Raw genomic sequence first — 6,353 nt, 5'->3', positions numbered from 1 at the left:
CCAGGTAGATCATCGACATAATCAACGATCCAGTTAGGAACCGAGCAGGAGGTATTTGGGAAGAGGATTGTACCCAGGAGGTACACCATCAGTAGTTTGGCAAAATTCTCCTCTTCTCCCCTCTGTCCAACGAGTTGCTGAAGAGTGCTCCTGATGGAGTCTCTGTGTCTCTCGTACGTCTTCGATAAATACCTCTCTTCGAAAGCTGACCGTGTTTTCTTCTTCTGAAACACGACTGCCTCCCCATCGCAACGCAGGCCAAGAACGATTGCCACATCTTCAGGCCTGAAAGTCAGCATGCTTTCCCCGATCCTGAATTTATTGGTGCGGTTATCGTATCTCTGCAACAGAGAGTCAAGAAGGGCCCGCTCTTGGTATACAGCTTCCAACTCAGTAAATGCTGTGAACGGTGTCCTTCGGATGATCTCCCAGTGTCGAGGGATCATGTGAACTTTCAATTCAGCCACGGTCTCCACTACCGGTGTCAAGTAGCATCGCCCATTAACTAGATTGACCGCCATAATCACAAGCCTGCGACAATAACAGCACATTGTTAAGCGGAAATGTAATTTGTTAAACGGTAAACACTCAGTTCTTAAACACTGATATCATTTTTTAAGCAGTGACGTATACTATTAAACAGAGATACAAATAATTAAACGGAGACGAACTAACTTAAACGGTAAAGCTCATTGTTTAAACGGAGACCTCATTTTTACAACTGCAACCATATCAACTGAAAGGGTAAACGTAGATTATAAACATTACACAAAGCACAACAATCGGAAAACCATTTCGATCGTATACATAGACGAAAATGTAAAACAAAACAAAAACCCTAGCCGAGACATCTCCCTGCAGACTAACAAAACCCCAGCCGATTAATCCCCCTGAAAGCTTCAATGTCTTCCAACAAAAACAAAATCACAAACCAAAACCGAAAAATGTCTCTTCGTAATGTAATAGTTAACAAAAACCATAATGAATACCTTAGACTCGCAGTGACTGAAATGCCGAATACTTGCACGGGACTTCTTCTTCGAGACGCCGGTGGAAAGGGAAGAGTGCCGGTGGGAAGAGAAGAGCTGGAGACGCGAGTTGAGCTGGAGTCGCGAGTTGAGAGAAGACAAGCAGCTGTAATGCCTAAGAAAAACCCACCCACTTCCTCTCACACCGCCGAAATGGGTGCAGCCACGACTTCCCGTGCAAGGGCATTTTCGTCCATAAAATTTTAAATACACTCCGTTTAATGCCGTTACGTACTTTGGGGGTTTCAAAATCATGGAGTTGAAAAGGAAGGGGTTTTTGGGTATTCCGAAACTATGGGGGTTTGTTTGGCAATTTGGCAAAGTTGTAGGGTTTTTTTGGCAATTTCCACAAAAAAAAATCAGAGAAGTAATTTATATACCAGAATCACTCAAATATAACCCCGTTTTTTATTCTATGATAAATATAAAAAAATAATTTTAAGCAAGAAACTAGCTAGTTTAATTGTACAAATATATATATATATATATATATTTAACTCCAGGGATTCAAAAAAACGAAGAAAAACTAGTATTCATTTTAATCATTTTAAAAGTTTATAAAATAACAAAATCTATGTCTAATAGATAATTTTTGAAATACCGGTCTTCTAAGATGAAAACCAGATTCTTGATATAACCGGGCCCTAGTTCAATTCTAAGATTAGCAATTTTTTTTTTACATTAACCATAAAAAAATATAAAAAATCTCAAATATGTAAATGAATCAAACTAATCATGCCCGGTGCTTAAATTTATTTAGGTCTCCCTAAAGACATGAAAGAATACTTGGATGGCATCCTGGCAGGATAAGCACAAAAATACACACATAGAACACTTATGCTAATGCAAACAAACACAATTTACTAAAAAAACATTTACTACACACTGTAGGAAGATAATTGCCTGCAACAAAAGTAATGATGGGGACTACAAGTTTTAAAATAACTAATTAATAAAAATTTTAAATAATAAAGTACATTTTAAATTTTTTTATAACAATAAGAAAAATAATTAAAATTAATTAATATATCAAAATAAATATTTTTATCAAAATTTAGATTTCTTTATGACAGAAAGATTTTAAGATAATTAATAGAATTTTTAAAAATTAGTTAGTAAAATATGACTGATTAAGCATTGAAATAAAATATTTAATATGAATTATTTTAAAATTTAAAAATTAACTAAGATTAAATTACATTGATTAAATATTAAATTAAAATATTTTTTTATTATAATAATTATTATTTAAAAAATCTAAAGATGAGGATTTTAAAAAATAAATGGCCTAAAATAATTGCTTCATTGGCCTTACTCTTGAGTTGAAGTTGGTCTAATTTATAATTGTAAAAATATAGATAATCTTTTAAATTAAAGAATTCAAGTAATTGCTTTATTGGCTTACCCTTGAGTTGATGTTTTCTGATTTTTAATTGTAAAAATATAGACAATATTTTAAATTAAAAAATTCTCATTTAAAAGCATATATAATTTAATATTTTATTTGAATTCATTTAAATAATTTTAAAAAAATAATTTTTATAAATTATTTACATTTAAAATCTTATTAGTTACAAAATAAATTAATATTTAAATATTTTTGAAAAATAATAAATTTCATTTAAAATGCTATTTAAATTAATCATAATTAAAAAAATAATTTATTTATAAATCAAAGCTTAGTATTTCTCAATTCCCTAAATCAATGCACATTAATCAATCATACATATTTTTTACAAATTTTCTCAAAAGTTATTAAAAAAGCAAACTCAACAAAAACATATAATAAATAAGAAATAAATAAATAAATAAATCATTCAACTGAAAAAATAAAAATAAAAAGATAATGAAAATATAAAAATATAAAAAATATATAAAGATAAAAAAAAATTAAAAATTTAAAAAAATATATTTAAAAAACTTTGAAAGGGGCAGGACAGAAAGGGGAGGGGAAGGGCTAGGGCGAAAGGGGGGAAGGAGTAGACAGGGTCAACAGGTCACACCGGCGACAAGGGGGCCCCTCCCTCCTTGTCATTCCACCGCTGCTAGGAGAAAAGGGATGCATCACCGCTGAAAAAGACCCACCCAACCCATTTTAAACAGCAATATGCCGATATATATATTACATATGGAAAACCATGAAATCAATGAGAGACCATTAACAAAAGTGCCGTGTTATACGTATAGAGATTAAAAAAAAATTAAGGTACCTCCATCCTTTCCTTGTAAATTGTTTTATTTTTATCTTATTATAATTTATATATATATATATATATATATATTTTTTTTTTACAGATGAAAAACCATGAAATCAATGAGAGACCATTAACAAAAGTGTCGTGTTATACGTATAGAGATTAAAAAAATTAAAGGTACCTCCATCCTTTTCCTTGTAAATTGTTTTTATTTTTTTATCTTATTATAATTTATATATATATATATATATATATATTTTACAGATGAAAAACCATGAAATCATTGAGAGACCATTAACAAAAGTGCCATGATATCATTTGCTATTGCTTGAAAATAATCCCATTGTCTTCAAAAATAAAAACAAGTTTAGCCAAGTCCAAATCTCACTACACTGATTTATATTTTTAGAGGTATATTTGTAGAGGGGGTTTCTAAAAATCGGCTCCATAAATAAAATTAAAAAAATCATCCCAATTTTAGACCCTGTTTAAAACAACCGCATGAAAAACAAGTTGGATTTCATTCAGAATGTTCGCTTGCCTTCTTTGTTGAATATATACACACTCATATATATATATATATATTTTCAGATAAGTTTATTTTCCTTGAATAAGCCTAGCAAAGCATGTAATTTTATCTATAATATTATTTTAAAATTAATGTAATACTTACACGTAATGAATTAATTTAAATATGAATTCAATTAATTATATTCTATTAGAGGGTTGTAGTGTGTATATATATACACATGGGGTATATATCCCTTTCTATTAATAATATGCATTTTGAGATTAGAGGAGTTCATAGTTCGACCAAGTAAAAAAAAAATTTCTCATGTAGTTAATCGACTTTGAAAAACATAAAAAATAAAGAATAATTTATGGTAAGAACGATCAACATATATAAATATATAAATTTGTGTATGAAAAGTAAAATTATTTTCAATATATGGAAAATTGATATGATATTTTCATAATCTTTTAAATCAAACTAAACTTTGAAACCAAATTTATAATTTAAAAAATATTTGTAATTGAAAAAAGTATTGATAGTTTCAAGTAATAAATAAAACTTTGAATTATTTACTACTAATCAGACACAAACTATCCTTTATGTTGTACCAAAACTTTAAAACAAATTGTAATTTCAAAAATATTAGTAATTCAAAAACATTATTGATATTTTGAGATATTGACAAAACTTTGATTAACATAATACTAATCAAACACAAACTAGAAACTTAAATAATAAATAAAAACAAAGCCATGGGAGAAATTGGGACTTTGTGGAGTAGGTGATTGGATTATCATAATCCTTTGCTAATAGCAATTGCATCAACTATTTGTAGGCATTCTCCAAAAATACTAACAAGGTAATATAATCTAATTGTTTGGCTTATTTGATTTAGATATCCTATAATAATATATTAGTATATATATACACTCACATATATATAACATATTCATTATTCATTATTCACTCTGCTATATAAACAACAATTTTAATCCATATCTGAAACTATGTTAATTAATAGATTGGGGGTATTTTTTTAAAAAAAACTCCTAATTTGGTCTTTAAAATAGGGTTTAAAAAAATGGAGAATCATTCAATGGGTCAATAATGGAAAAAAACCAATAAACAAATTTTTAAAATTTAGATTAAGTTTGTTATTTTCCAAAGCTTGAATAAATTAAGTTTTAAGGATAATTATGTCTTTGGTACAAACACTATTATTAAAATAATCTATTGCTATATTAGTATATATATACACTCACATATATATATATATATACCATATTCATTATTCATTATTCACTTTGCTATATAAACAACAATTTTAATCCATATCTGAACTATGTTAATTAATAGATTGGGGGTATTTTTTTTTAAAAAAAACTCCTAATTTGGTCTTTAAAATAGTTTTTAAAAGAAATGGAGAATCATTCAATGGGTCAATAATGGAAAAAACCAATAAACAATTTTTTAAAATTTAGATTAAGTTTGATATTTTCCAAAGCTTGAATAAATTAAGTTTCAAGGATAATTATGTCTTTGGTACAAACATAATTATTAAAATAATCTATTGCGTTCATTTCTCCCGTGCATAGCACGGGATTAACACTATTATATATTATTTTAAAAAAAGCAGGCGGCCATGCCCCTCGGCCACCCTTAGTTTCGCCCTTGGCCCCACGGGGTCGCTTGCAGCTCTTCCGAGGTCCGCAAGCGGATCCCGAGCCAGGAGATACTTTCATCGAGGAAATCCGGGTGGGAGAGCGCTTAAATGTGTGCGCACTCTTTCGCAAACCCGGTGGTGACCATTTGGGTAGCGATCAAGTGGAGATCGGCGATGGTGCTCGTCGGGATGGCGTCGATAATAATATTGTAGTCGGCGACGGGGTAAGCCACGGGGATGCGATCCACCTCGTTTGAATCACTCTCCTCATCACCAGAGTCAATTGTGCTGGTGGGTTGCTCGATAAGCATCCGGAATTCCTCCTGCCGAAGCATGCACTACTGAAGAAGATCATCAGCGCTGGGATGAAGAGCCACACCAGCGATCAGATCATCAAGGGCATATAGGAACTCAAATGCAGCACCGGAGTCAGACCAGATGGGACGATTAGAAGAAACATATGTGCGAAGCAGGAGTTCCAGTGATGACAACGCCGGGTGCTCATCCGAGAGCTTCTCGAGGGAGAAGCGACCATCAAAGTTGGAGAAGATTTGGAGGATGTCATCGGCCATGGTGTCAGTCAGTCCTAAGGTTCTCGCGATGTGGCGGGCCATGGCAATAAGCTTGTCCTCGCTGTTTTCCCCTATTCTCTCCATTCTCAATCTTGAACTTCAAATCAGGTACGATTTTCGTCTTCTACTTCTTGTCGTCTTCGGACATGGGCGAGAATTAGGGTTAGGGTATGGAAGAGAAGAACGAGTGGTTGGAGAAAAAGAACGCAGATAAGGGTCTGCTTGGTTGGAGCTAAACGGAGGTAAGGTAAGGTAAAGATTTTTAAAAACCCATGTTTGGGAGGAAGGTTTTTGAGGTAAGGGTTTAAGGGGTTAGATGAAGCTTTTAAAACCTCCATTTAACCCCCATTTCTCAACACTCCAAAATGGTGGGTTGGGGAG

General features: G+C 31.7%; 1 pseudogene; it reads right to left on the bottom strand.

Moving 5' to 3' along the window:
- Window positions 1–5,396: 5,396 nt before the first annotated feature.
- On the bottom strand, window positions 5,397–6,056 carry LOC120271826 (annotated as a pseudogene).
- Window positions 6,057–6,353: the final 297 nt, after the last annotated feature.

Source organism: Dioscorea cayenensis, chromosome 2, assembly GCF_009730915.1.
Source record: "Dioscorea cayenensis subsp. rotundata cultivar TDr96_F1 chromosome 2, TDr96_F1_v2_PseudoChromosome.rev07_lg8_w22 25.fasta, whole genome shotgun sequence".
Lineage (NCBI taxonomy): Eukaryota > Viridiplantae > Streptophyta > Magnoliopsida > Dioscoreales > Dioscoreaceae > Dioscorea > Dioscorea cayenensis.
This window is presented reverse-complemented; position numbering and strand designations above follow the sequence as displayed.